The sequence below is a fragment of the Pinus tabuliformis genome, chromosome 7, assembly GCF_031772625.1.
Source record: "Pinus tabuliformis cultivar Carrire ecotype Pingquan chromosome 7, CPIR1, whole genome shotgun sequence".
Lineage (NCBI taxonomy): Eukaryota > Viridiplantae > Streptophyta > Pinopsida > Pinales > Pinaceae > Pinus > Pinus tabuliformis.
This window is the reverse complement of record NC_142293.1, coordinates 1,120,797,087-1,120,815,325: the sequence shown is the minus strand read 5'-3', so window position 1 is coordinate 1,120,815,325 and position 18,239 is coordinate 1,120,797,087. Positions and strand designations below refer to the sequence as shown.

Sequence of the window (18,239 nt, the reverse complement as noted above, 5' to 3'; positions counted from 1 at the left end):
TTACATATTTGTGATATGTTTGACGAAATGCTTACAATGGCTAGTAGGGGTCCAGTCAAGGGCTTCTTCAAGTATTTTCATTTGCATCATTTTTTCCTTGTTATCTTTTTGTTCTGAAGGTGTCATTCAATTTTGGGCAGTGACCTGGGCTTTGAGCCTGAAAAAGTGGCTCAAATCTCGAGGACACTAGCACACCACTGAGAAAATAGTCCCTGGACACTAGCAAGCATTGTCATGAGAGTGTCCAGAGCCTCCTGGACATTGTCATGCCCATGGCATGGGAGCATCCAAAGGTCAAGTGGTCTAAAACCTTAGTGGGACCCAGGGGTTGGTTACCCGAAATGTTGGGATGGTTCTTAGGGGTCATGTAGCTGATGTGGAAGGTATTTATGATGTGTTTTCATCGATTCCATTTCCTTAAGATCACCTAGGAAGTTGAATCCAATCATAGTAGCCTCTCGTCACATGTTTACCCAAGTTGGCCAGTTACTTGGGTAGATGCAGGAGGAGGGTGTTACAAAGTGGTATCAGAGCATAGTTCACCCCTTGGACTAGATGGGTTGTGTGTTGGTCATGTATACATGTTGATTGCATGTGTGTCTCTTACGTTGGAGGACTATGTGCTTTTTGCATTTGTATGGTGTGATTCATGGTTGTAGTGATGTTTCCATGGAAAGTTGATGGTGTTGTTGTCGAGTGTGCCGTTATGAGTGTGTGGTTGATTACACATTTCTTATGCATGTTAATGTTCATGTGTGGTGAAGTGTACATTGATGTAGTGTTTGTTGTCATGGAAGAGGTTATGGTATGTGTAGTTGACATGGTCATGCATTGATGGCTAGACTCCAGCTAGAATGATGGTTGTATGGTTATATGCTTATGTGTTATATTTCTATATGTTGTCATGATTATGTTATACATGTATCACATTGATTTTTTGATCTTGAAAATGAGATATCCTCTTGGGAATATACTAAGGTACATTGGTTTATTGTGATTTGGTTCAGCTGATATGATATAACTTGTAGGAAGAATATCAAGGATGACTATTAAGATGGTAGACTACAATTCTCAAGACTCTCCCTATGGATCAGATGAGCAACATGGTGTTGGGAATTCTTCTGATCTGGTAGATTCACTAATAATATTAAAGGAAGAAATAAGGAGTTGTAAGGAAAACAATGAATGAATCATACAAGCATAGGAGAAACTAGCAGAGGTAAATGCAGCGATACTTCAGAGTTTTTTAGAATTGCAGCAACAGGGACCACTTCAAATCATCCACGAGTAGGAGGAAAAAACTAATGGGGCATATGGCAATAGGTCGCATGGTGGTCCTAGGTTAGATAGAGATGACACAGTTAGAGATGCCATATTGCTAGATATTATGGATAGGAGAGGTGATAGACGCATGTACTATTATAGTTCTAGTTTTGACAGACATGATGATAGACATCATTATCATCCTTACAGGAGGAGCGATAGGGAGTATTTTCCATATGAGTTTAAGAAATCAAAGCCACCTACATTTGATGGAGAGATGAAGAAATCATAGGACGCATAGGCATGGTTACTTTGCATGAGGAATTTCTTCAGGTTGCATGATTATTCAGAGAACATGAAAGCCAGAATAGCCACATTTAGCCTCAAAGGTAAAACAGACATTTGGTGGGAAGATGTGAAGAATGTCAAAGGTATACATGAGGAGGACTTGACTTGGAATTTGTTAGAGTAGCTATTGAAGAAGAAGTACCTATCAGAGAGATACTTTGATAACAGGGAAAAATAATTCTATGAGCTAAAGATGGGATCAATGACAGATGAGGAGTACACTAGCAAGTTCTTGGAGCTACTGAGGTATGTGCCTTACCTCAAGAAGGAGAAGGCCATGATTCAAAGATTCGATAATAGGTTACCAATGGAATTCAAAGACAATATTGAATTTGATGATCCTAGATCATTGGAGGAGGCCATTTGGAAGCTAAAGCACTGCTATGAGCAATCAAAGTGCATATTTGAGACTAAGCTGGATTGGAAAGGTAATGCAAAGAAAAAAAGGAAAATGGGAAAAGAAACGAGCAAGGCCTCAAGATTTAGGTAATAAAGAAAATGTAGCACCATCTAAGAAGTTCAATGCATCTGACAAAGGACAGGGATATCGATCTGAGGAGAAGAACAAGGATGCGGGCTAGAATCCTATAGAGTGTTGTACTTGTGGCAAAGATCATTGCAGGAGAGATTGTCTGTAGAATCAGGGTGGTAGGCCTCATATATATAGTGCACAGAAGGCACATACTATTGGGGATGTTGGTCAGAGCATTCCTCGTATCTATGCAGTTGTTTGGATAACAAACATGCATACCATTAGGCATCTATCATTGACATGGATGGTAAGCTTTGTGATCAAGTCATTTCTATTTTAATTTACCCTGGATATAATTATAGTTGTGTTAGTCCTAAATTGTTGGATAAGTTTGGTTTGAATAAAAAAATGCATGAAAAATCTTAGTTAGTGCAGTTGGTTACAGGTACAAAGAAGCGAGTTCATCATTGGGTAATAGCTTATGCATTTGATTTGAATGGTATTCCTACCACAAAACATTTGAATGTATTACCAATGGGATCATATAGTATGTTTTTGGGCATGGATTGGTTGTACCTTCATAGAACCACGGTGGATTGTTATTACAAAGCCATTGAGTGTATGGTTGACAATGGGGAACAAAGAGTCTTACAGGGAAAGAAGAAAGCCACATCAGTTAGGATGGTGAGAACTATGCAGGCAACGCTTATTTGTAGGAAAGGGTGTGTGTTATTTGTAGTGCACATTTCTAGTGACAAAGGTAAGGAGGTTGATGATGAAAATGTTTTGAGCAGGTACCTAGTTCTACAACAATTCTAGGATGTATTTCCTGGGGATATTTCATATTTTCCACCTCATAGGGAGGTAGAATTTTCTATTAATTTGGTGCTAGGGGCAGCTCCCACATCAAAGGCACCTTACAGGATGAGTACACCTCAATTGGTAGAGTTGAAGTTGCAATTGAAGGAAATGTTGGATAAGGGATACATTAGGCCAAGTGTATCACCATGGGGCGCACCAATACTGTATGTGAAGAAGAAGGATGGTACTCTCAGATTATGCAATGATTATAGGTAGTTGAACAAAGTGACCATCAAGAATAGGTATCCACTATCGAGGATTGATGACTTGTTTGATTAGTTAACAGGAGTAGCAGTGTTCTCAAAGATCGGCTTGAGATCAAGATACCACCATGTTGGAAAATACTGAGAGGGGGGGTGAATCAGTATTCCTTAGCAATTAGAACTTTTAAATCTTTTTAAAGTATTACTTAATCTTCAATTATTATTAACGTTTATGCAGTAATAACAGTAAATAAAAGAACACAGGAGGCACAAATATTTTAGGTGGAAAACCCCCTCCAAGTCAAAAACCACCAAATGCTTTTCTAATAAATTCTTTAATCTTCAGCCCCAAATGAAATGAAAGCAACAACTTCCTAGAATTCTAGAAAATCATTCTTCTCTAGCTCCCACTGGATGGATGCTCCAATGCCCGAGATTCTTCAGTAGTCAATGGAACGGATGCCCCAACACCCAATAAGCTACAACTCACCCTAGCACCACCCTACCACCCTGAAGTTTTCACAGGCTTGAACCTGTTGGTGACTTCATGCACCAACCTAGCACCACACTATAGAAGAATAAAATAAGAATGGACTCCTATACCATGGATAATGGTCCACTTTATAATGATATAGAATGATGTATAAGAATAAGACACACTAGACCATAACCCCAACTATGACACAACCACCTAATGATGATCCTAGACCTCCCGACACTGTCTCTTCAACTCTTGGTGGATAGACACTTGTACAAATTTTACAAAGATGCTTTTACAATGACTCTGTACAATGGTACATTTACAATGATTGTATGTAGTGCTTCCCACCTGAAGACTTCATGCGGTGAACTTCTTGCTATTGTTCTGCACCTTGATCGATGCTCTTATCATGCTACACTTTCTCACTCTTTAGAACATTAGATTATGCATTAAGTCTTCTCTTGATGAATATATAATACCTGCAAAAAGTCTTCAAGGAAATACCCATGACATGATAACAACAAAACTTACCTCATCCTGCAGAGCATATGCCAGTGCTAAACAAAAACAAAAAAATAGAATACAATGAACCTAATGCAACTAAGAGATGAACATGCATATATTGAAGAAACTTACCCGTATCTTACCTCTGTTGCATCATTTTTCTACACCTTTCTCTTCATTGCCCTAGAAAGTCTGGTCTTTTGCACCCCTTGACAACACTTGATCTCGTTTTTTCTTACCTTCTAGGAGCATGATATTTAATCCGATGTCTCTCTATGATTTCAAATCCCCAGTATGTGATATTTAGTTTTGTAGTAGACTTTTGAGTCTTCTTTCCAATGCCATAGGTCTGACCCAATTTGGACTCCTCAAGCCAAAGTTATGCCCAATCTCTCACAATGACCTAATTATGGACTAATTTAGTAGAGCGAACTTGTACGGCGTGCCATGTGTCACCGTTTCCTCCTTAATATCTGAAATTGATAAATAGAAAAGTAAAATCCGTGCAATATCTACCACTTTTTACAAAATTCCAATCCTCTTCTCAGAGAGAGAGTTATGTCAATTTTCCCAAGGTCACTTCTTTGATATGAAATTCGGGATCCTGCAAAAACCCTAACTTCCACAAATCATATGTCCGAAAATATAGCGAACCAAGATCTAAAATTTAGTCACGAGGTTCATCAGGATTGCAAATAAATTTGGTTTTCATTTTCGAATCTAAGACTTTACAAAAATGACGTTACAGTGAAAATGCCATGATCACTGATTTTGGAGGATATATGAGATTTATTTTTATAGAGTTGAGAGGGGCTTCTATAGAGAATGTTGGAGGGATTTTAGGAGCTTAAAAAATTATTAATTATTGACTATTCAATGATCAAAACCAATTATGAGCGCCATGCCACAACCCCATAGGGTTTTAGCCCACTAACTAGGGTTACTAACTTCAAACATGAATATATCTCCAACCGTGAAGAATTACTTGGCGTGCCATATATCAACAGAAACATCTCGATGAGTAGAATCCATATAGAAGATCCTTGACTCAAAATAGAGTAATTTGTCAAGTAAAAATTCCCTTTCAAGATCAGGGTAGTCCCTGGTGCCGCTTGGGTTGACATCAATGACAACCTCAAATCATCTTTAGATCAACAATCTCCCCCTTTGGCATTGATGGCAACACAAGTACTCCCCTTGCAATCGGGGCACCTCTTCCTACTGTGTTCTCTCCCTTTGAAATCAGTGGCAAAGGGTAACTCCCCCTAACACACAACCATCCTGCAGACCTATACACACTTCCACTCCCCCTTTATTTTATGAATAAGGAAAATCTAATGAGAACTTGGGAGAATCCCAAGCTTCTAGCGAAGATATTCAAATGCTTCACGAGGTAAAGGTTTAGTGAATATATCAATGATTTTTTATTTTGTACCAACATTTTCAAGCTTGATATTATTTTCAGTGACTTGCTCTCTAGCGAAATGATATTTAATTGGAATGTGCTTCGTTTTGGAATGCATCATAGAATTCTTGGAGATATTGATGGCGCTAGTGTTATCGCAAAATCTTGACCTGAAGATCTTGAAAAGTTTTCTTCATCCAGAGAACTTGAGTACAACAAGATGCTACCGCGATATATTCTACTTCTGCTATGGATAACGAGATTGAGGTTTGCTTTTTGCTCAACCATGATACGAGACAACCACCTAGATAGAATGTTGCTCCACTAGTACTCTTACAATCATCAACGCTTCCTTCCCAATCTGCATCTGTAAAGGCTTGAATAATGAGATTGTTTCCCTTGGGATACCACAAGCCATATTCTGTTGTGCCCTTTAGATATCGAAGAATTCTTTTGACAGCAATAATATGTGATTCTTTTGGTGTTGCTTGGAATCTTGCTACTTTTCCAACTGCTTTCATAACATATGGTCGAGAGGCTATTACATATAGAATACTACCAATCATAGATCTGTACAACCTCTGATCCACATCCTTAGATGTGTCGTCTATGCTCAATTTGCAACTTGTTACCATCGGAGTAAGGACGGGTTTGAAATCTTCCATTTTGAATTTCTTGAGCATTTCCTTGATGTACTTGGCTTGACATATAAATATTCCTTTCTCTTTTCTGAGATATTTGAAGCCCTAAGAAGTATGTCAACTCACCAAGTAAAGACATCTCGAACTCACTTTGCATCTTCATAGAAAAGTTCTTACTTAGTTGATCATCATTGCTACCAAAGATTATATCATCCACATATACCTCAATGATTGTTAAATTATCTTTATCTATTTGTATGTAAAGATTGCTATCAGCAGTACCTTTCTTGAACCCTCATTAACATAGATATCCATCAAGACGAGCATACCATGCTCTGGGAGCCTTCTTGAGACCATATAGAGCCTTGTTTAACTTCTTTTCCTAATAGTAGAAAACCTTTAGGTTGTTCGACGTAAAATTCTTCTTCTAATTTTCCATTTAGAAATGTTGACTTAGCATCCATTTGGTAGACTTTTATTTTTCTTGAATGCGTATAGGCGAGAATCATCCAGATGGCTTCCATTCTGGCAACTTGTGCAAATGTTTCATCAAAATCAATTCCTTCCACTTGTGCATATCCTTTGCAGACTAATCTTGTCTTGTTCTTGGTAACCTATAATCCTTCAACTATTTTTCTCCCCCTGAAACTTTAATGAAACTACCATCTTGTTCAAACTACCTTCCTATCAATCGTAGACTTGTGCCATATACTGTTGCATAGACTCCTCTATTTCCTTTTCCAGACCTTCTTATTCCTGCAATATTGATCCATGTGCCCATAGTTGTGACACTTGAAGCATTCAATGTTGTCCATAGATGATTCCATCTAATATATGCAACCACGAGCACATTGGCCATAGTTATGGCATTTGAAACATTCAATATTCGGCCCATCTAGCATGTATTCTCTTCTGACAAAATCATCGTGGAACCTGTCTCGTGATCCTGCAAACTTTCTTCTAGGGTTTTACAGATAATGATTGTACCTATAAAAAACTTCACAATCCCTACCCATACGTCCATAGTTAACACATAAAAAGAAATAACCATTAAATAAACGAACATACGTAGAATATCTTTCATTCTTCTTTGGAGGCAGTGTTGTAGTTTCTTGTGGTCCTTTCTTCTTGATTTCTTTGGTCTTGTTCTTTGGAGTTGCAACATTCTTCTTTGGCTTTTCACTTTGATCAACTTCCTTCTTAGAATCATCCTGCAAAGCTGTGGAACTTGTACCTTCATCAACTCGAGCTTTAACATCTTTAATTGCCTTCATTTTCGCTTCTTCATTTGTCTTATCTTTTAAGTATTTTTTTTTGTGATCCCTTTAGTTTGTTGATCTCATCACAAGTTGCATCAATTTCTTCTTGCTTTTGAGCAAGATCTTCTTGAAACCATATTTTCAAGATCTTCCTTCTTTTTTCTACCTCGTCAACCTATAGCTTGAGAAGAGTGGTATTCTCTACTTCTTTGTTGAGAACCTATATCTATTCCTTTCGCTTCTCATTTTCAATCCTGAGCCTGCTTATTTCTATTGAAGATGTTTCTCATTCCTTCTTCTTTTGGTCAATAGCGGATACGTAGCTTTGATCAGATTCCTTCCTTTCAATTTCTACTTCCTGCATCTATTGTGTGATCCTGCTAATCTCTGCAAATGCTATTTCAAGTTCTTGTTGCTTCTGTTGGACTTCTCCCTTGAGGTCTTGTGTTGTTGTATTATTGATTTCTTCCAACTTCTTTTGAAGTGACTCTTCAATACATTTGTGTTCTTCAACTTCAATTTTGAGACCTTGAACTTGTTCTTCAAGAGTATTGGAACAGATCTTCTCAGCCTTGAGCTCTTTTATAAGCTTGATTTCCTCAGAAAATTCTTCTATGGTCAACCCTTCTTCATCATACTCAGAAGGATATGAATTTTCAATAACATCTTGACCTGATTTCTTTGTTGAATAGAGATTATGAAGCTTTTCCCAAAGAGCTTTATCTATTGAACATTGACCAACTTTTGTTTTCACATAATTTAGCAGAACATTCAAACTTACATTCATGGCCTTTGAATTGTACCTTTTAGCTTCATCGGTAGATGTGTCTCCAAAAACAATTGATTCCCATACTCCATGTGCCTGCAAAGATACTTCCATCCTGGATTCCCATATCCAGTAATTATCTGCATCAAAATTAGGGGTTGGTACACAATACTCACTTTCTTGAGATTTTGTTGTACCTGTACCTTCCTTTGAATTCCTTGTAACCCACTTCTTTGACTTTCCCATCTCTATGCTCTGAAAAATGACTTCCAGCAGTTAAGATGTTACTGAAGGAACCAAGATCTGATTCCAATTATTGGAAAATACTGGGGGGGGTGAATCAATATTCCTTATCAATTATCACTTTTAAATATTTTCATAGCATTAGTTAATCTTCAATTATTATTAACATTTATACAGTAATAACAGTAAATAAAAGAACACAGGAGGCACAAATATTTTAGGTGGAAAACCCCCTCCGAGTCAAAAACCACTGAACATTTTTGTAATAAATTCTTTAATCTTCAGCCCCAACTGAAATGAAAGCAACAAATTCATAGAATTCTAGAAAATCATTCTTCTCCAACTCTCACTGGGTGGATGCTCCAACGCCCGAGATTCTTCGGTATTCAACTAAATGAATGCCCCAACACCCAATGAGATACAACTCACCCTAGAACCACCCTACCACCTTATAGAAGAATAAAAGAAGAATGGACTACCATACCACGGATAATGGTCCACTTTACAATGATATAGAATGATGTATAAGAAGAAGACACACTAGACCATAACCCCAACTATGACACAACCACCTAATGATGATCCTAGACCTCCCGACACTGCCTCTTCAACTCTTGGAAGATATACACTTGTACAAATTTTACAAAGATGCTTTTACAATGACTCTGTACAATGATTGTATGTGGTGCTTCCCTCTTGAAGACTTCATGTGGTGAACTTCTTGTTGTTGTTTTGCACCTTGATTTCTGCTCTTGTCATGCTACCCTTTCTCAGTCTTCAAAACATTATATTATGCATTGAGTCTTCTCTTGATGAATATATAATACCTAAAAAAATTCTTCAAGGAATTACCCATGACATGATAATAAAAAAACTTACCTCATCCTGCAAAGCATATGTCAGTGCTAAACAAAAAGAACAAATTAGAATACAATGAACCTAATGCAATTAAGAGATAAAAATGCATATACAGAATACAATTACCTGTATCTTACCTCTACTACATCATTTTTCTGCACCTTGCTCTTTGCTGCCCTAGAAAGTCTGGTCTTTGGCACCCCTTGACAACACTTGATCTAGTTTTTTCTTGCCTTCTAGGAGCATGATATTTAATCTAATGTATCTCTATGATTTCAAATCCCCAATATGTGATATTCAATTTTGCAGTAGCCCTCTGAGTCTTATTTCCAATGCCACAGGTCTAAGCCGATTTGGACTCTTCAAGGCAAAGTTATGCCCAATCTCTCACAATGACCTAATTATGGACTAGTTCAGTAGAGCGAACTTGTATGGCATGCCATGTGTCACTATTTCCTCCTTCAGAACTGAAATTGATACACGGAAAACTAAATTCTGTGCACTATCCACCACTTTTTACAGAATTCCACTCCTCTTCTTAGAGAGAGAGTTATAACGATATTCCTAAGGTCATTTCTTTGAGATGAAATTCGGGAGCCTGCAAAAACCCTAACTTCCACAAATCATATCGCCGAAAATATAGCGAACCAAGATCTGAAATTTGGTCACGACATTAATTAGGATTGAAAATCCAATGAGTTTTAATTTCAGAATCTAAGACTTCGCAGAAATGAAGTTATAGCAAAAATGCCACGATCACTAATTTTGGAGGATATATGAGATTTCTTTTTAAAGAGTTGAAAGGGGATTCTATAGAGAATGTTGGAGGGATTTTAGGAGCTTAAAAAATTATTAATTATTGACTATTCAATGACCAAAACCAATTATGAGTGCCATGCCACAAACCCATAGGGTTTTATCCTACTAACTGGGGTTACTAACTTCAAACATGAATATCTCTCAAACCGTGAAGAATTACTTAGCGTGCCATATATCAACGAAAACATCTCGACGAGTAGAATCCATCTAGAAGATCCTTGACTCAAAATATAGTAAGTTGTCAAGTCAAAATTCCCTTGAAAGATCAGGATAGCCTGTGGTGCTGCTTGGGTTGACATCAATGACAACCTCAGATCATCTTTAGATCAACACACCATGTACACATCAAAGCGGAGGACATTTACAAGACAACTTTCCGAACCAGGTATGGTCATTATGAGTTTGTTGTAGTTCCATTCGGTTTGACTAATTCTCTAGCTACATTTATGTGCTTGATGAATAGTGTGTTGCATCTGTATTTGGATAAGTTGGTTATTATGTTCATTAATGCCATATTGGTATATTATAAAAATGAGGAAGAGCATGTCAAGCATTTAGCGACAGTGTTGAGGTTGTTGAGAGAGCATCAGTTGTATGCTAAGCTCAGCAAGTGTAGTTTCTTCCAAACTGAGGTACATTAATAGGGACATTTGTCTCCAAGGAGGGCATTGCAGTAGATCCAAAAAAGATAAGGGACATCATGGAGTGGGTAGCTCCTGGAAATGTAGATGAGGTGAGATCCTTCATGGGATTAGTAGGTTATTACCGTAGGTTCATCATGAAATTCTCACAGATTACTTATCCTATCACATCATTGAAAAGAAAAGGTAAGAAGTTTGAATGGAAAGAGGAGTGTGAGGCTAGTTTTGAGAAGCTCAAGCAGTTTTTGACACATGCACTAGTGTTAAAGATTGCAGACCTAGAAAAAGAGTTTGTAGCATGCACAGATGCTTGTAAGAGAGGACATGGTGGAGTCCTTATGCAGGATAGACAGGTGATATGCTATCAGTCACTAAAACTAAATGAGCATGAGCAAAACTACCCAACACATGATCTTGAGCTGGAATTGACCATACATGCATTGAATATGTGGAGGCACTATCTTCTGGGCATGAGGTTTATGTTGATGAGTGATCACAGTGGTTTGTGGTATCTATTTGACCAACCAAACCTGAATGGTAGGCAAGCACGGTGGTTGGCCATGATCAATGAGTTCAATTTTGAGATCAAGTATATCAAAGGTAAGGAGAACAGGGTGGTAGATGCTCTTAGTAGACGGATACAGGTAAATCACTTAGCATGTATGAGCTCCTATGGGATAGACTTACATGATAGGATCTTATAGGTAGGGCAGTAGGATGTCAAGTATATGGATCTTATGCACAAGTTGTAGCAAAGTACAGTTATAGGTACAAGTGGTGGTACAAGTGCAGGAAGAGATACAAGTGCACGGGATGTGGACTATCACCTCATGGCATACAGACTAGTTAGCTTCAGAGACAATATATATGTGCCATATAGTAGTGAGCTCAAGAAGGTGATCTTGAGGGTGTTTCATGTTAAACCATATTCAGTTCAACCAGGATATCATAAGACACTGACAACAATGAAGAAATTATATTATTGGTTGAATCTAAAGAAGGTTGTTAGTAGAGTTTGTGGCTAGGTGTTTCGATTGTCATCATGTGAAGGCAAAGTGTAAGGGTCCAAGTGGATTGCAACAACCAATTTCAATTCCTAAATGGAAATGGGAAGTCATTTTCATGGACTTTATCATAGGTTTTTCGAGGATAGTGAGACAACATGATTCCATCATGGTTGTTGTAGACAGGTTGACAAAGGTTGTGCACTTCATTCCGTTGAAGTCTACATTCTCAGCTAGCGATGCAGCATAGGTATTCATTAGAGACATGCTCAGATTGCATGGAGTTCCAAAGAATATTGTGTCATACAGGCATAAAAATTTTACTTCCAAGTTTTGGAAGGAGTTGTTTGCAGGTTTGGGCATGGAGTTTGCCTTTAATACAGATTATCATCTGCAGACAGATGGATAGACTGAGAGGGCCAACAAGATATTAGACAACATTTTGAGGATGTACATGATGCATTAGCAACGAAAGTGAGAAGAGTACCTTCCATTGGTAGAGTTCGCTTATGACAATGGGTACCAAGAGTCACTGAGGATGAGTCTGTTTAAGGCATTGTATGGGTGAAGTTGTAATACTCCCATCAGTTGGAGTGATCAAGTTAACAGGGTGTTTATTGGACCAAACATTTTGGTGGGCATGGAACAGGAAATGCAGGTTATAAATAAAAATCTAAAGGCATCACAGGATAGGAAAAAGAGCTATGAAGACCAGAACAAGTTGTTCAAAGAGTTCCAGTTTGAGAAACAAGTGTACTTGCACATCAACCCAAAGAAGAAATCCTTACAGATTGGATCATGTGCCAAGGTGGCACCACGTTTTTGTGGACCCTTTAGTGTAGCTTATCGACTCGCACTTCCTCCAATAGTCAAAGTCCTCATTACTTAAGAAGTATGTTAAAGATGTTGATCATGCGATTGACTAGTCTATATTGCAGGTGGAACCAGATGGAGAATTCAAGTCGAAGCCTTAGTGTATATTGCAAAAAAAGATGTTCAAGCTCTGGAACCAAGAAATCGAGCAGGTTAAAGTATAGTGGAAGCACATTGGGCCCCATGAAGCTACATGGGAGATGGCAGATCAGATGTGGGCTATGTATCCTTCATTTCTTTCTGGTTGAGGCAAAGAAGTTTTGGTATATGTATTTGGTATATGGTTTGGTACTTGTTTGGTGATATGTTGGTATATATACATATGTATATGGATGTAAATACTGACATGAGCTATGTTATAAAGCTCCAGTAAGCAGTATGGGTGTCATGTCATTATGATGTTATATTTTTTATTTTTTCATGTTGTTTTGCTTCTCAGCGAGTTCATCTTGTAAACACTGCAATGAGCTAAGTTATAAAGCACCATCGACAATATGTTTTTCTTACAGTAGTCTTGTGGTTATAGGTGTTGTTGAACACTGAGGATGGTATTCCCCAAGGGGGAGTTATGTAATAGCCCTGGAGAAAATTCCATGTAATAATATTTAATAAAGGAATAATAATAACCACAGTTGATGAGACACTTATTCCAAGCTGAATGTTGGGCAAAATCATATTGATGGGGATCACTTGTGGTTGAATAATGGCTAAGGAAATTGGAAAAGGAAATGGCTAAGGCTTTAGAAAGGAAAAATCACATTTTTGGCACATTTATTCATGAAAATAATGGAAATTAGGAGAAAAGGAAGGTGAAAGGTCACAGATTGCAAGTTGTTAGTTCCAGTTTTCGCACCCTGTCACTAGGGATCAACATGAGCTCTTACTACGTTTGGTTTTGTTAGATTTTTTGCACATGATCTTCAGGTAAAAACATGTCATAAGTGTGTCTATCAAAAACAACTCGAAAAGAGATTTCCAACGGTATATCACACTCCAAAAATAGGCTCCTGGATCAAAAGATATGACCAAATGAATGATCAAATCAAAGATCTTCCCATGCAGCTGTTTATGTGTTTTATGATCCAGAGGAAACTAGGAGATGTTTGTGGCTGGATTGTGATAGAGAAGGAGAGAACATAGCATTTGAAGGCCTATTACCCTACTGTTAATCTTCATCTCAACATATGGTGAGCTCATTCTGCTTTGATTGAAAGAGATATCCATGAATCTGTACAGAGGGCACCGTACATTGTTGACAGTGATATTGTTGGTGAATGGTTGATTTACAGTCGCTGGTCTCATGGTCCTAGAGAGGAATTACTTGAAGATTTATAGATTTTCATTCAGTGTTTGCTGTCATCCTTACTTACATCTCTTCCAAGCTTTTTAATTCATCAGCCTGTGTCTATTTGCCTACCTAAAATGTATCAAAAAAATAGCTTTTATTTGAGCAACATGATCTGGAGTGTGGCCCTATGCGCAGCACTTACACCTGGGGAACAAACAAAACAACCGTATGAAGGAGTTGCAGCAGAAGATGGTCGAAAGCCAAGCATCTTTGACACTTTCACTCACAGGGAAGGGACTACTCCGGATGGAAGTAATGGAGATGTAGTTGTTGATCAATACCATCGTTACAAGGAGGATATTGATCTAATGTCTACGATGGGAGTAGATGCCTATAGATTTTCAATCTCATGGCCCAAGCTTATTCCTGATGGTGAAGGACCCATCAATCCAAAGGGTGTTGAGTACTATAATAACCTCATAAATGAGCTTTTGTCCCATGGCATTCAACCACATGTTACATTTTACCACTTTGATCTACCCCAAGATCTGGAAGATTCCTATGGAGGTCTCTTAAATCCACAGATTGTGGAGGATTTTAAAGGTTATGCAGATGTGTGTTTCAGAGAGTTTGGTGATCGAGTAAAATATTGGTCCACTTTCAATGAGCCTAATATATTTTCCACTGCAGGATATGAACAAGGCTTTTCCCCACCTCAACGATGCTCCCAACCATTTGGAAATTGTACTGCTGGAAACTCAATTGTTGAGCCTTATATTGTTGGTCACCATGTTTTTCTATCACATATAGTTGTTGTGGAGCTGTACAAGAAAACCTATTAGGAAAAGCAAAAGGGATGGATTGGATTAGTAATTTTAGTAAATTGGATGATACCTCTTAATAATAAATCCACATATGTGGCTGCTACTCAAAGAGCAAATGATTTTATGGTGAGCTAGCTTTTAGACTCATTTGTTTCTGGAGACTATCCAGGGAGCATGAGGAATATAGTGGGTTCTCGGTTACCTTCATTTACAAAATAACAGGCTCAAAAGTTACAAGGGTCATTGGACTTCATTGGTATCAATCACTATGTTACCATGTATTGTTTTGATGTTCCAAGAAAAGTTGAACTTATATCAAGAGACTATGCTCAAGATATTTCCATTGGAATTGTAGTGGAACGAGATGGAATTCCCCTCAGCAGAAATGGATCATTTTTTGGTATGCCAGTTGTACCACAAAGCATGTAGGCAGTGCTTGAATATATTGAGGACCGTTCCCATAATATTCCTATTATTGTGCATGAAAATGGATTTTCAGAGCCTAATAATTCTTCTATTCCCCTTTCTGAGGTCTTGAATGACCAATTCAGGATGAATCTTCATCAAGATGTCCTTCAGTATGTGCTGGTAGCAATAAGGAAAGGGTGGTGGCGGTGGTCATGATCCATTTGATATATTCTAGTCATTCTTCAGTGGAAAACCTTTTGGAGGTGGTAGCAACAGGGGAGCCCAAAGGAAAAGGAGAAGTGAAGAGGTTGTTCACCCCTTGAAAGTATCATTGGAGGACCTTTACAATTGGATATTAAAGAAGTTGTCGCCATCTCGAAATGTTCTATGCCCACAATGCAAGGGTGAAAAAGTCTTACCCGATAAGAAAATGCTCGAGGTCACAGTTGAGAAGGGAATGCAAAATGGTCAGAGGATCACTTTCCAAGGGGAAGTAGATGAAGCGCCTGACACAGTTACTGGTGACATTGTATTTGTAGTTCAACAAAGGGAGCATCCCAAATTCAAGAGAAAGGGAGACGATCTTTTCGTTGAGCATACTTTATCATTGACAGAGGCATTGTGTGGGTTTCAGTTTATATTGACCCATCTGGATGGTCGGCAACTGCTTATTAAATCTAGTCCCGGTGAAGTTGTTAAGTCAGGTCAGTTCAAGGCTATTAATGATGAAGGAATGCCTGTTTACCAGTGGCCATTCATGAAGGGTAATCTGTACATTCATTTCTCTGTAGAGTTCCCAGATTCTTTAACTCCTAAATAGTGCAAGGATTTGGAAGTAGTTTTTCCTCCTTGAACTGCGAGCTAGCTAACAAATAAAGGCCCAGCGCAACGCCCCTACATCAACAATGCACACAAGTTAAAATTTGAAGTCAAGTTAAAATAAAATTGAAAGTCATGCTAAATTGGCTGTGGCGCTGCGCTTCTGGGAGTGTGGCGCTGCGCTTCTGGGAGTGTGGCACTGCATGTAGCACTGTGGCGCTGCACTCCTGGGTTTAGCGCTGCACGTAGAGGAATGCCAAAAGACATGGACTGCTATGCCTATGGGTGGAGATGGCCCGTGTCATTGTGTCTTCAAAGCGTTGTATCCTAGTGATAAGGAAGAGAAGAAAGGGGTTGTTGAGTATGTGGATTTTGATGGCCGCTCATGAGATATTTACAGAAAAGTTTTCAGGCACTTTCAATAGGCAGTAAATTTCCCAAGGCTGCAAAGTGCTCTTTATTATTGACACCATTTATAAGCTTGTACACGAGGAAAGATCTTTGTCAGCTATTGTAACTTCGGCTGTTAACTTTATACCTCAGAAATTTCTATTTGAGAAGCGCGCTATCATAGATGAAGACAGTGGAAAGTTTTTGAATGACGCTTTCACTCAATGCACCTGTGGTTAATGCTTCTCGAAGAAGGGGAGTTTGAAATTGAGTTTACAGAAATCAGAGTGTTTAACTCAACAACCAGCAACGAAAACTATCATAGCGCCTGGTTATCACTTTACCTCTAACACTTTTGGGCTGTAAGATAAATGGTGATGATAAACAGGTAATAATCTCACAAGTTCTATGGTAACCAGAGATCAATGTGAATGGCAGTGAAGTTGAAGAGCAGAAGCATAATTCCTTTGTGGAGGCTTGGCCACATGTGACCTCAGTGGTGACCATAGCTACTGGAGTGCTTTGATGGACATAAACATCACTTGACATTGAAACTATTTGCTGCAAGTGATGAGCGATTCTTCATCCGTTTTTCCATCTCTCACTGCTCATCAAACACCAATCATTTGATTGATGGTTACATTCACCCCATCCATGTAGTCCCACAAATGAACACATATTACAGAGGGCAAGTGTCCCAGCCATGAAATCAGCAGCACTGAATTTTTCAAAGGAGAGGTGGCAGTATTCAAATCATTCAACAAACAGATGGCAAAGATTTTTGGGCATCCAAGCCATCTACAGGGCGTAGGTGGAGGATGAGTTGATCAGCATCCCAGATTATCCCTGATTTCCAGTGATGTTCCACAACAGACTTTGGCAATTTGACTTGTGGCAGCAAATTAATTGTTCCTTTTTATTTTTGAGATTTAATTAGGTTATTTTGTTATAATTTAATTTATGTACTTTGACTGCATAAAAACATATTTAGGTTTTTGTTTGGTTTTTTTATTTTAATTATTTTGATTCCTATTTTTAGGAATCAAGAATTAATATGTAATATTATAAATAGGATTAGTTTAAAGATGTAAGGGTTGGATTTTGGTAGCAAAAAGGCTGCTTGGCACTGTATAAAATTTTCCTAAATATCATTTTAATAAAGCAGTTTTCTGCCCTTTGGACCTGGGATTCATCACGGTGCTTAAATGTCCAGTATGTTTTTCTCATAAATTCATTTACACATTATGTTTTTCTGCCTTGTTACAGCATTATCTAAGTGATATGTTAGGAATCCATCCCCTATGATGCTCCTTTCATGATGATTTTGCTATTAGATGTAGTGGTTGTCTTTGGAGAATTCATCCTTGGTTAGATGCTTTGTTGAGAAACCATGTTTTTCTCGTTCATCTAAAGTTGCTCCTGGAGATCCATCCCTGTTTGATGCCTGCAGGGCAGTGGGCTTTCTCCCCTATTCTTCTCACTTTCACAATCTTTATCTGGCTGAACATGGTACTTACTTTTCCCCAAGTTTGCCGACAGAAACTGACATTGACTCCATAGCCCAATCATCCTTTCTCTTGTTGTTTCGACCCAAAACTTTTCAAACAAATTCCCATACTCCATAGCTATCATAAAATTTCATTTATTGCAGCCACATCTTGTTGGCAAAGAGAGAGCCCTCTCTGGTCCAGCAAGGCTAGATGCCAGACCTAAAGCTTGGTCTATGGTTACCTCAGAGTTGCCTTTTCTAAGCCTTGAGGTTAATTCTGAGTGATAACATATGGGCACCGTGCTGGGGACGAGAGGACAGATCTTCTCCAGGAAAGATCATTCAAGTTGCAGATCTGGTTGCTGATGGTGGACAGCAGT

General features: G+C 38.4%; 2 pseudogenes; both read left to right on the top strand.

The window, feature by feature from the left end:
- The first annotated feature begins 14,096 nt into the window (after window positions 1–14,096).
- On the top strand, window positions 14,097–14,771 carry LOC149251459 (putative inactive beta-glucosidase 33 pseudogene; annotated as a pseudogene).
- Window positions 14,772–15,029: 258 nt separating this feature from the next.
- Window positions 15,030–15,981, top strand: LOC149251458 (dnaJ protein homolog pseudogene; annotated as a pseudogene).
- Window positions 15,982–18,239: the final 2,258 nt, after the last annotated feature.